The sequence below is a fragment of the Gossypium arboreum genome, chromosome 9 (assembly GCF_025698485.1).
Source record: "Gossypium arboreum isolate Shixiya-1 chromosome 9, ASM2569848v2, whole genome shotgun sequence".
NCBI classification, from domain to species: Eukaryota; Viridiplantae; Streptophyta; class Magnoliopsida; order Malvales; family Malvaceae; genus Gossypium; species Gossypium arboreum.
Window position 1 is genome coordinate 6,945,507 of NC_069078.1, and position 14,085 is coordinate 6,959,591.

General features: G+C 34.8%; 1 long non-coding RNA gene across 2 annotated transcripts; it reads right to left on the bottom strand.

The window, feature by feature from the left end:
• Nucleotides 1-8,682: 8,682 nt before the first annotated feature.
• On the bottom strand, nt 8,683-13,801 carry LOC108455846 (uncharacterized). Of its 2 annotated transcripts, XR_008271062.1 has the most exons (4): nt 13,575-13,626; nt 12,250-12,293; nt 9,929-10,000; nt 8,683-8,911 (listed from the first exon to the last, which is right to left on the bottom strand). It is a non-coding gene; the product is annotated as an uncharacterized LOC108455846 (long non-coding RNA). The 2 variants fall into 2 exon arrangements; XR_008271063.1 differs by lacking the exon at nt 9,929-10,000 and having other exon boundaries at nt 13,575-13,801.
• Between the last annotated feature and the right edge of the window lie 284 nt (nt 13,802-14,085).

Consider the following 14,085-nt stretch of genomic DNA (forward strand, 5'->3'; position numbering starts at 1 on the left):
TTAAGAACAGGGCATAGCTAAGCAATTTATTCAAATCAAATCACAAATAGGGATCAAAATAATTGAGGGGATTTCAACAATAATGGGTTAAAGGTTAATATTAAGGATAATACAAAAAATGGCTTGTTAGCTCAACAGGGTTTACTAAGGGTTAATGTGGAGATAGGCTTTTCATGGCATGAGTGGGTTAATCCTAAGTGCCTTTCTCATTTTGACATATCAAATCAAATAATGTGGCCTTGACATGCATAATCAAGCAAGTTCTAGAATAACAGTTCAATACTGACGCACTCAAAGCAATAATAAAAGTGAGCATGAAAGAATTAATAGATGCTCAAAAGGTTCAAAAATCTCACTAGAATTATGGCTTTTTGATGTTTCAAACTTGTGAATTCCAACTCAAAGTAATACCTAAACTTTGGGGAAACAACCGAAAATTTTAAATTCTTAAAAATCAACTTATCATGCTTGATTCCCTAATATCTTGACATTTAAACAATCAATGCATAAATACTTATGTTTTAATTCAAGATATATCAATCAAAATCATAAATCAATCAAAATTTATCCTAGATATGATATGAGAGCTTTTCAAGAGAACAAGACAGTCATTCAGGGATTTTTCTGATAATGAAATGAATACCCCCCACACTTAAGATGTACATTGCCCTCAATGTACAAAGATAGATATAAGAATATAAAAATAAAATAGGGAGAGAAGTGAAACTTCCTGAGTGATGAATGAATTTCCTTGAACTGGAGTTTTAGAGAATAATCGGCGTGAGGGTGGATGAGGATACTCCGGCGGTTGTAAAGGTTCATTAATCCATAAGTTCTGCACCAAAAGAATATTATATCTAGTGGTGGCTATAGTAGTGGTCAAGCAGGACATGACAGTCATGGAGAACCTTTCCCGGTGGAGTTTCGAGTCCTTGGGTAATAGTGAGCTTTGGAGCCTTTTATAATTGTGATAGCATCAGAAACTCTTTTAGAAAGTATATAAGGAAGAATGATTACTTGGTAGGAAATAGCCAGAATTTAAAATTGTTAAATAAAAATTATAAATCCTAATAAAAATAAGATGAAAGAAAAATAAAAGTAGTCTTAAAACAAAATAAAAGTAAAAATATAAAATAATAAATAAAAGTTTTTAAACATCTTCATCGCTAGATGGTTCGCGAGATGGGGGTGGCGATGAGATATGGAGGTGTTGACAGATCTGCTGTAGAGTAGCATTAATATTGTCAAATCATTGAAAATACTGCTACTCGAATCGAGTAAGGCGCTCAGAAATGTCAGCATATGAAGTTGTCGCATGAACTAAACGAGAGGGTAGTGGTGGCTGAGACGGTGGGTCCTCATGCTGTGGGGAGACATCATCAGTAATGTCTTCAGGAGCCTCCTCCTCGATAGATTGGGCGAGACGATATTGAAGAGGGTAAGTTCTTCGGCGCTTTTCGATCATCCTCATACTAAGCATGCTCGAGATGCCTTGTGGAGACATCTGGCCAATGAGGGTCAAGGATGATTCTTGGGCCGCGGTGCGGAAGATCCTGAAGTGTAGAGCCAACCGAGCAACATAGGGGCCAACGGAGATGACCCCCTTCCTATGCCGCTCTGTCTGGTGTTGAATGGTGAGGGCAATAAAATAGGCAAGGTCGGTGACGTGCACGTGTGACATACACCATAGAAAGTAGGCGTCGTGAGTGTTGATGATGCCGGTGCTCTCTCGTTTTCCTATAATCGTGTGAGCCAAAATGGCGTGTAGGTACCTCAGAGATTGAGGGAGAACCGATGCCTTGGAGCGGCTAGGATTGTAGGTGGCTGAACCTGGTACTAGTGCATCCCAGCACCGTGAAGGAGAACAATAGTTGTGGCGATTGAGAGCATGTAAGTTATTCTCCTCCTTAAATTCCTCCGTATATAAGCCTAGTGCAGTACCGAATTCTAGGATGCTTAGCTGGCGGAGTAATCCGCCTAGGAGAAATTGGACCGTGCCGGGATCATCGTAGTCCGTCATTATGAAATGTTGAACATAGTTTCATCGTGAGCTCGAGATATGTTGGCTCGATGATCCCAAAGAAAAGCTCTCAAGGGTCAGTAGTTAGAAGGGCCCGAATCGCATCAGGCAACTGAACTTGTCCTACTGTAGCCCAGTCGATGCAGCAGCCCGCAATTAAAGGTCAGACCTGAAGTATTTGGAAAAGTTTTTCTTGGGGCCCGATGGTGAATTGCAGTAAAGGGTAGTGAATTTTTGCGGTAGGACCCGAGGAAGATAACGCTCTCTTCCTTTTTTTTGAAGCAGGGATGACAGCCTTTTTACCACGTAAAAACGACATTGTATACCTGCAATATAAAAAGAATAATAATAGGTACATGAATTTGAAAAGGAAAAAACCATGAATTTGAACTAACAATTTCATCCAAAGCTACTAATACTAACTAAACTCAACCACAATAATCGATTTGATAGCATAATTTTGCGACATTAGCATGGTAATAGCATGAAAATGAGCATAGTAATGGCATGGGTATGACAATAGAATGAGGCTTTCCTAACAACTCGATTCAACATGAAATGTATGATAAATAATCTAATAATGCAAATTAAATGATAATAATGAGCAAAATGGAAATAGTATGATAAAAATAAAGATTATTTTGATAATAAACATTTAAAAATAAATAAAATAGAAGTGAAAAGAGTAAATAAAAGCTAAGGGAGAGGGATTGGGCGTAAAAAATGAAGTTGGAAGTAGCGCACTGGCGTGATAGGGAGGGTGTGTGGACTTGCAGCGGCTAGGGTTAGGGTTTTTAGGTGAAGAAGACAATGAATAGTGCTACCTATTTATAGATTTTGGGGCACACGGCTAGGGAACACGCCCGTGTTCCCCAATTTTTGCCCGTGTGACTTGTGAATTTTGAATTTGAGCACGTCTGACATTTTGTCCACGCCCGTGTCCCTTGGGCGTGTAGGTACACACGGTCATGTTGCACGATCGTGTCTGGCTTCGTTCGCTTCTCCCACGCCCGTGTATGTAGGCCCACGCCCGTGTTAATTTAACAGGTTCGCCCACGGTTGCTTGGCACGGGCTTGTCGTACGTTAGTGTTAATTTGACAGGTTCAACCACGGGTTTAAGGCACAGGCGTGTCGCACGCCCGTGCTGTTTTGGCAGGTTCGCCTACGGTCATGTCGCACAGCCGTGGCAATTTATCGTAGCCCGTGTTGGGAAAATCTTTGTCCTATTTCCACACGGTCATAAGCACGCCTGTGTGCTTAGCTGTGTCTGTGTAGAAAACCTGTATTTAAGAGCTCCGTTAGTAAGTTAAGTGTTAAACACTAAAATTGAAAGAAGTTAATACAGTTAGTGCTAAGGTTGCCTCCCGAGAAGCAGTTATTTATAGTCTAAGCTCAAATTACCTCTCCATTGAATGATCATGGTGGTTTGAGAAGTTTATACTCCTCATTTCTACTATCATTCTCATCAAAATAAGGTTTTAGACGGGTGTTGTTTACCTTAAAAGTGCCGAACTTGAGATGACTTACCTCGACTGTACCGAATGGGAAAATGCTAAGTATCGTAAGAGAGATTTCTTTATTCGATTTGGTAGTGACAATGTGAGGATCTGCGGCATCTAATAATACTTTATCTCCAACCTTAAGTTGATTTGGGAAGGTATTGAGCTCGTTTTAGCGTAGTTTTGGTTTATCGTGTGTTCTCGGTTTATGCATCCGCCATTCATCTAGCTCCTCGATTTGTAGCCTTCGATCTTCATGAATAGGTCCTCTGCTACTAATTGAGAATGGCTCATGTACTTCCTTCAGACTCATTTCCTGCAAAGTAAGTTACACCATATTGTCAGTTTAGTAGAATGGTTTAGACGATCACCTTCAATTTCCGATGTGTTGCCAGAATTGCGAGCTTGAATGGTGATTGTTTCGTCTCCCATACGGAGTTTGAGCTCACCTGTGCCAACATTAATAATCATTTTAGCTGTTGCTAAAAAGGGCCGTCCTAAAATCAAATGAGTGTTGCTATTCTCCTCTATGTCTAGAACAATGAAGTCAACGGGAAATATAAATTTATTGATTTTAACTAGCACATCTTCAATAATACCCTTAGGAAATCTTATAGTTTTATCTGCTAATTGAATGCTCATCCTAGTTTATTTGGATTTTCCAAGACCTAATTGTTTGAACATTTTGTAGGGCATGACGTTAATACTAGCCCTTAAATTAGCTAATGCATTATTAACATATAAACTACCAATTAAGCAAGGAATCATAAAACTCTCTGGATCTTTTAGTTTGTTGGGTAGTTTATTCTGTAAAATAGCTGAGCAAACTGCGTTTAGCTCCACATGCGATGCCTTGTCCAACTTTCGCTTATTTTATAAAAACTCCTTTAAAAATTTCATTGCATTTGGCATCTGCGATAGAGCTTCAATAAACGATAAGTTAATATGTAATTTTTTTAAGAGTTTAAGGAATTTACCAAATTATTCATCTGAGCGGTCTTTCCTTATCGCGTTGGAGTATGACACATGAGGTTTATATTCGACATTCACTGATTTGTTTTTATTATGACCTATCTCACCTTGATCTCCGCTCACCACAGTTTTTTGCCTCGATTCTGGATCAGGCTCAACGAATCCTTCTTCATCTTGAACATTAATCGCGTTGAGCTGTTCCTTTGGGTTGGGTTCAGTATTACTTGGCAAGCTACCTTGTGGTTGTTCGGAGATTAGTTTGGAAAGCTGGCCTATCTGAGTTTCGAGCCCTTGGATCGACATTTGTTGATTTTTAAGTGCTGTCTCAGTGTTCTAGAAACGAGTTTTTGTCACCGAGATAAATTTAGATAGCATCTCTTTAAGGTTCAGTTTCTTTTATTGTTAATAGGATGGTTGTTGAAAACCCGGAGGATGTTGTGGTCTCTGATTTCCTTGACCGCCCTACGAGACCTGCATTATAAGTGTTACTATATGGGTTATTTTGGGATTTAGAGTTGTTTTTCCCCATATATTGGACTTTTTCCTCCACAATGCTAGGGTTGGAGGGTTGATACTCTGTGCATGCTCCTCTTCCATTCGTCTCGCACCTCATTACTGGATGTACTTGAGTAAAACCAAGTAAACTATCAATCTTTTTATTTAGAAATTTTACCTAGTTTGACAGCATAATAACTGAATCGATGTTATAAATGCCTACTATTTTAGTTGGCTTAGTCCTCATGACTTGCCACTGATAGTTATTCAGTGACATCTCTTCAATAAATTCGTAAGCCTCTTCAGGTGTTTTGTTGTTGATGGTTCCCCCGACTGCGGTATCAATCATTTGCCTTGTCGAGGGGTTCCCACCATTGTAGAATGTTTGAACTTGCAACCATAGAGGTAGTCCATGGTGAGGACACCTTCGCAGTAGGTCTTTGTATCTCTCCCATGCATCGTAAAGAGTTTCTAAGTACATCTGCACAAACAAAAAAATATCATTACGTAATTTGGCTATTTTAGCCGGCGAAAAATATTTTAATAAAAATTTTTCGGTCATTTGTTCCCAAGTAGTGATTGTCCCTCGTGGTTACGAGTTCAACCACTGTTTAGCTTTGTTTCTTAATGAAAAAGGGAATAAACGAAGACGAATGGTATCGTCAGAAACGCCATTAATTTTAAATGTATCGCAGAATTCCAGAAAATTTGTCAAGTGAGTGTTTGGATCCTCATCGTGCAAACCATCAAACTGAACAAATTGTTGTATCATTTGAATAGTGTTAGGTTTTAGTTCAAAATTATTTGCAGCAATAGTATGCCTAACTATACTTGACTCAGTTCCTGTTAAAGTAGGTTTAGCATAATCATACATAGTACGAGGAGTATGATTTTAATTTGCTAGTTCAACGGGTATCGCAGGAGATAGCTGGTTGTCTTGGTTTTCAGCCATCTCTTCGGTTGGGGTTTGAATATCGTCTTCTTGCTTGTTCTCTGTATATTTTAAGCTTTGCCTTATTTCTCTTTGGTTTCTGCGAACTGTGCGATCGATTTCTTCGTCAAAAAGTAGTGGTCCTAACGGGTTTCTTTTACTCATAAACTATAAAAATCTGCCAAGATAAAGAAAAAGTAAATTAATAAATAATAAAAATAAAATAGAATTAACTTGCAAGAAAAATAAATGGCTAAAGTAATAAAAATTTAGTGTTCCTAATATCTTAGTTCCCCAGCAACGGCGCCAAAAACTTGATCGCGATTTTCGTGACAGGTAAGTTTTATATATTTATAATTAATCGTTCATGAAACTAAGTATTATCACGATGTAGGCAAGTGTACCTATCGAACAGTAGTACAGTTTTAGCAAGACCGGATTGTCGAACCCAAAGGAACTAAAAGTACTAGTAATGACTGTCTTTTTATTATCTAGCCTAAGAATAAGGGAGTTTTGTTTTAACTAACTAATTATCTAAACTAAGAATTCACAGAAAATAGAATTGGGAATTACTTTTGGAAAAACGATTGAATTAAAACAATACCTAAAGAAGAATCCACCTAAACTTCACTTGTTATTCTGACTCCGAATCGGACGATTTATTCATTTAACTTTTTCCGTAGAGATCCCAAAGTTATGTTATTATCCCTATTCAAGACTAATAACGTTTAATCCCTAGATTGAATATTTGAGACTTTTCTCTAATTAACACCCTAGGGTTGCATTAACTCGATCTATAGATCCCCTTATTAGGTTTCACCCTAATTCGGAAAAATCTTGTTACCCTATCTCTAGGCGCGCAATCAATTCCGCTTAATTATGACAAATGTACTCTTAGACAGGGTCTATTCTTACTCTGAATAAGAGCTTATCTTGAATCAGTATCCTGGGATATCGAAACAAAAATTAAGAATACATAATTACGAATAAGTTAAATATTTATCATACAATTTAGAAAATAATAACAAGATTCGTCTTAGGTTTCATTCCTCTTAGGTATTTAGGGGATTTACTTCATAACTAAAAAGGAAAACATCTCAGAAGAATAATGAATACAAAATATAGAGAAAACCCAAAACTCCTAAAGGAAAATTGAGGGGAGATCTTCAGTCTTGATGGTGAATTTGGCTTCTGAGATGGATCAATCGGCTTCCCTTAAACAATTCCCTGCCTCCTTTTCTCTGCGTCACCTTTTCCTCTTCCTTTAGGGTGTATTTATAGGCTTTAGAATGTTTAAAAGCCCTTAAAATTAGCCTTTTTCGAATTGGACTCAACTTAGGCTCGGCAAGGACACGCCCGTGTACGATTACTTCAGGCCGTGCTCGAGCCTGTTAGAATGACACAGGCGTGTGTTCTACCCGTGTGAGTCGTGCTTTGATTCTGTAAAATTGACACGGCCGTGTGATCTACCCGTATGAGAAAGTTCAAGCCGTGTTGATTTCGTACGTTAGCCCATTTTCTCCGTTTTTGACCCGTTTCTCGTTCTTTTCACTCTCTTATACTCATCTAAGTATAAAACATGAAATTAAGGCATTAGGAGCATCGAATTCACTAATTATAAAGAAAAATCATCCATAAAATGTGTTAAGCATAAGGTAGAAATATGTATAAATTACGGTTTATCACTCACCTAACTCAATAAATGTTTTCCCAACCCCACTATTAACTTTCTCATTACAATTTAATTCTTCATTACAATTTGGTTCCACATTACCAATATTTACATCTTTTTCCGTAATGGTAGGCAACAACATGATATCATCAACAACATCAAATGTGTTTACCTCGTGTTCAACATATACATGTATGGACCTTTTTTTTTCTAATATGGTTAATCATTGTTATGAATGGTGAATTATCATAGCAAACACTAAGTCTCTTACTAAAATCTACCCCACCCTCACAGTATACAAAGTTCCTCATAGCTTTATACCGAGCTTCCACTACCTTCTCATACAAAGTGTAATGATACAAAAAATAAGGTCAAAATTTGCAGCACTTTCCCTCCAACATAGGATGTACAAGGATTTGTAACAAAAATTCCACCCAAATGTATATGCATCACACATTTATCACCAGACATTATGGCTGTAACGCCCCAAACCCGACCCAATCATTGTGGCCGACTTCGGAAGGCTACATTGGCCACCGAAATAACCCAGAAAAACTATCGTAACTTCAAATATACTTTTTAAACCATTTACACGGTTCGTTCAAAACTAATAAAATCGAATATTCAACTTAATTTTCAAATCTTATTCCAAAACCATTTGTCCACGAACATGGCCGAAATAAACTTTCGAAAATTTTAAAAATTTATTTTAAAACTATTGGCTTATCAATTCAAAACAAATGAAATAAAGCATTTATTTTAATTTCATAAAAACCGTGCAAATTTCAAGAATCAAAATAAATAATATCTCAATTGTAAACATTCAATCATTTATTCAAAACTATTTCAGGTTTTCAATCATACTTCTAAAGCATTTGTTTTATTCAAAATTGAGAGAACTTGGTTATTCGTCATTATTTTGGAAATAAAAACATATTAACCGTAATTCAAATGACTTTAGAAAACTCATTTGTAAACATTAATAATTTTGAAAACTAATTCTAATATTATTAAAAACACATTTTTAGAAATGCAACATTGATGGATTCTATTTTAAAAGCTGAGTTTCAAGTGAAATCTTATCAAATACTATTTTATGTAAATTTTAAAATTTAATATCATGCAAGCAATTTATGCAAATCAGAATAAAAAATCCCCAAAATAAAGTCTCATGCCACAATACCATAATTTAACATAAAAAGTCCCAAATAGCAATAAAGTCCATAAAAATTCAAATCATAAATGAAAGTCTATATTTATTTAAAAACCATTCTGATAGCATCACCGATGACCGCATCCGAGTCCTAACCACGAGGATTATCTGAAACACATAAGTAAAGTGATGAGCTTTAAAGAGCCCAATGTGAGATCAACACAAACATATACATAACAAAATATCAATCTCAACATATCAATCATCATAATATTCATAAATTATAACACTGATTCTTATGCATGAACATGCCAATGCATATTTTAAAACGATGCACATTTTATAAAGTTTTCTACCCATCTCCGCTACACAATAGTATCGAGTTTCCCATGACCCGTCTATCCAATAACACACCATTTCTGGATAAGCCACCACATATATGCTGATAAATGGCCACATAACACATTGTGAACAAACCACCACAAAATTGCCGATAATAGCCACATAATCGTAGATAAACTGCCACATAACTTCTACCTTTCAACAGACCCACCCCATGCATGTGATATGGCATTTTCAAATTTAACACATATAATCACTTTTCATATTTCTCAATTTTACACATTTGCATGTAAACATGCTCACTTTTTCATATATCACATAATATTCACTTTTTATTCACTTTAGTATGTTTTAATATATTTTCATATTAAATCATGGATCTCATCACACACATACACATATATATAACACATATTTAGATCATCACATATCAATGAAGCCATGTATCACATAACATAGAGATGAGATATACACACATATCATCATCACATACATCAATACATCACAAACCATAGTTTTCATGAACTAATAATTTTAAGAACACTTACTTAGAATTTCCCTATGATGAGTTTTTCAATTCCGCTTTTACTTAGTGTACTCTCAAATAATTATTTAATAATATTTTATTAAAAATAAAAGTAACATATTACACTCAAATCAAGGTTTAAATCCAACATATTATATTGAAGATCCGATTGCCACAATTTTATTAGAAAAGGTTTTGCTTAGGTCTAAACCCGGTAGATGAATCCATCGAATCAAACAAGTATTTAAGTTATAGATCTACCGGATGTCTTATTACTTAAAGATTAATCATTAAAATAATTTTCACCAATTACTTACCCTTAAATCGAGACTTAGATTCGATGCCTTCGTTATCACACTGAGGATCTCTTGGATTGGCATTGTTTAGTCCTTCAAAGAATATAGGAATAAAATGTTAACACATGAAAAACAAATGTGTCTTAACACCATTCGGCTATGAGGAAAAACAATAAAGAGGAAAGAATGTTCCCAACACCCTTTGTGCACTTACCCTACTTAACAATACTACAAGATCGTTGATAAGTCTTAACGAATAAGCGGAGAGGTTTAACAATCTACAAAAATATATGATCGATGAGTCTTGAGCACAAAATAATTAAAATAAGATAATTGAATCCTTAGAAGATGGGAGAGGTCAAAAGGGAAAGAAAGAGGGGAAAAACTAAATCCAGGTAGAAAACGGCATCGACGACTGTGGTTTGGCGGTGGTCCAATGAGGTGAGAGAAAAAAATATAAAAAGAGTCGAAGGGTTCGATCACAATATTGAGAGAAAAGAGAAAAGAAAAGGAGTGGTGGAGAAAGGTTTTCCCACAATATTTTGTGGCGTTTCATGACGGTGATGGTGGCGATGAAAGGCGGTGATTGAAAGAAAATAGGAGGAGAAGAGAACCTTGGACGATGGCGTAGAGGTGGTGAAACTATTGCTCGTGGTGGAGGAATTTTAGATGGTGGTTGAAAGTGGTAATTGTTTGTCAAAAAGGAAAGAAAATGAAAAAGGGAGAAATGAAAAAAAAATGAGAATATGGGAGCAAATGAGTGGCATGGATGGCAAAGAGGTAGGGTAAGCTTGGTCAACTGTGACCAAGTTCATTGAATTATAACAAATAGGCAAGAATGAAGTGAAAGGAAAGAGAGAAAACATAAGAGCATAAAGGGGGATCATGTTTCCCAACTTAAGGCAAGTTTGACTCAAAAAAGGGGAAAATGAATCAAATTAAACATGGTAATAATGGGGTGGATAGTAGACCTGATCATGGGTTGAGCACCCGGCCCTGCTCGAAGGCCCACTCGAAATGTGAGAGGGTTTGGGCAAAAATATAAACTCAAAAAATTAGCTTGAACAAATAAAAAAAGACCCGTTTAAAAAATGGGTTAGGTCTCGGGTAAGGCATTTTTGACACGAGCCTAGCCCGAATTCACTAAAAGACAAAATATTTTTTATTTATTTATTTTTGAATGTTATTTTCTTATTATTTTCTCCTATTTTACTATTATGTTGCTACTATTTTATTATTATTATTTGAATATTGTATAAAACTTATTTTATTGTTAATTTTGTTATTATTTTAAAGGTATTAGTTAATTTTGTTATTATTTTAGAGACATTTACTTATTAAGTTGTATTTATCTTAGTGTTATTTAAGTTTATATATTTTTTAAAATTTATTTTCAATTTTTGGGAATTATTTATTTTGATATTTTTAGTATTTTGATTTATTATATATATTTAAAAATAATATAAAAATTAATATGGACGGGCCAGGTCGGGCTCGGCTTTTAGTATTTTTATTTGGGTCAGGCTTGGGCAAAATTTTAAGCCCATTTTTTAGGGCGAACGGGGCCTGGGCCTAGTAAATGGACATGAATTTTTAGTTGAGCCCGACCCGAACTCAGCCCGGCCCATGAGCATCTCTAGTTGACAGCAAATGCATTATGCTCATGAATATTGTGTAAAAAAATTAAATAAAAAGATGAAAACAAAGGGACTTAATCTTAAGACCTCTAAGATAGCTTAAAAGCACTTAACCATTTGACCACTTTACTTCCTTATTTTAATTCCTACCACATTTATTTTAAAAATATGGTGTGACCTTTGCTAACTTTTGAGACAAAATTACACCACTTAGAAAATAATGTGAGGAATGAGATTTGAACATAAGTCATCATGAATAGCTCCACCACTACACAACCACTATACTTGATATTTATTAATATCAAAAGATCATCTAAAATAAATAAATAAAATTTGGGCGATTACTCTCTTGGTTCATTAACTCAATTTATACTAACCCAGTTTTTAGGATGTGACAATAGCATACTGCACATGCATAGTATAAACTGTAATATACATACATGATATACATACATATTTTAAACAATGCTAAACATAACATACATTAAACACAACATACATACATAAAAATAATATACATAACATGCATAGATAACAACAAAACATACTTTTATAAAGAAACATACATAACATACATACCTTTCACCTTCAATCTCAATTTCTTTTAACATACAAAACATACATATATAACAAACAAAATAACAACACACATAATAGTAATATACATAACATACTTTTATAAAGAAACATACATAACATACATACCTTTCACCTTCAATCTCAATCTCTTTAACCTTAAAAAAATCACTCTAGTCACGAATGCCAACAAAAAGAAAAACAAATTTGAAGTTAGATATAATACAAACAAAAACAAAAATTTGTCAATATCAAACTAGAAAATTTTGTTTCCCCAAATCCTAAACTAGAAAATCGAATGTTTCAAAAAAAAAAAGAAAAAAATTGTTTCCCTAAACCCTATACCAAAAAACCGAATGTTCCTAAAAAAATTGTCAGTTTGTGAGAATGAGTCAAAACAAAGAGGTTTTATTTTTAAAAAATAGACAACCAAAAGCCCATCAAAGATGAAAAAAGCTTTATATTATGAAAATATAACAATCTTAATTCGATAATGAAATAAAAAAACCCACAAAAATAGAGTGAAATACCTGTTATCGATAATGAAAATATGGCAATCTTGATTTGAATACAACAAATAGTTGAGTAAATTAAAAGGGATGTCTAATCGATGATGAAACAAGATTTTTTTCCAATGAGATGGTGAAGAATTTTTTAGATGGGTGGGTAATCGAAAGGGTTTCACTTAAGAATAGAATTGGAACTGGTGAGAGGTTTCAAACGAAATATAGTAATCGAAGGAAGAGTTTTTTAAAATGGGATTGCTAAAATGTTTTGTTTTCCTTGCCTTTTGAGCTTCAACAAAAAACTCAACAGTTTCTTAATCGAAAGGATTTTTTCCCAATCCATTCAATAACCGATGGAAGATGTTTAATTGTTTTTAATTTTTTCTTATTTTATTAAATGATGCATTTAATTTTTTTACCAAAGGTTTAGGTAAAAAAAAGAAACACGGGTCAAAAGGGGTGATGGGATTGTGACACGTGGTGAACGCTGCCACGTCAGCAAAATGTTAATAATGTTAGGTTCAGGTACCAAACCAGTGGATGAAAAAAAATTCAAAGACTAATCTGGGACAAAAAAAATCCATAAGTATCAATCTGGGAGAAGTGAACAAGTTTATGTACTAATTTTATGTTTAACCCTTAACTATTAAATGTCATGTAGAAGTTTATGTGATATAATTTAAAATGAAAATTTTAGAACATCAACTTTTATAATATTTATTTTTCTTTAAATTTTTATTTTAAATTATGTCACATAAAATTTGACATCTTATTTAATAGTTAAATTAATAATTTATTACTGAAATAACCTTATTGATATAAGGTCCATAGTTGGAGAATACAATTAAAATGTTTTAAAATTTAATGACTAATTTAAAATGAGTGTTAATACCTTTTCAGAGCTCATGTGATATAATTTAAAATGAAATAAGAGCTGACTGTTAATACCTTTTTGAAGGGAGATGCTAAAAAGATACTTCGTATCCCGCCATTGTCGAATATTTTGTTGTCGAATATTTTGTTGTGCACTCTGGACCATTTGGGGAGACAAATGCTAGAATCCATGAAAGGAAAATTAGCACTGGTCAAGAAATAGCGATTTTTGTCAATAATTACATAACTGAGCTAAACGTGATTGAAAAAAGAAATCCCTCAAAACCGTAGGAGCTGATAAAATGGAGTGGCCCACCTGGTTCTATTGTCAAGATCAATTTTGATGGTGCGTATGATGGGTGTCACTACAAATCGGCATCGGGTATTGTGGCCAGAAATGCTGAAGGAATCGCTCTTCTTTCCTACTCAGAGACGCGTAAAGAGGTACCCTCCGCTTTCGCTGCCAAAGCAGTTGCATGCCGTAAAGCAGTTCAAATAGGTATTGAAATGCAGTAGCTGGAGATCATTATTGAAGGGGACTCATTAGCCATCATCAAAAAGTGTCAATCAAAAAGTCAAGATAGAT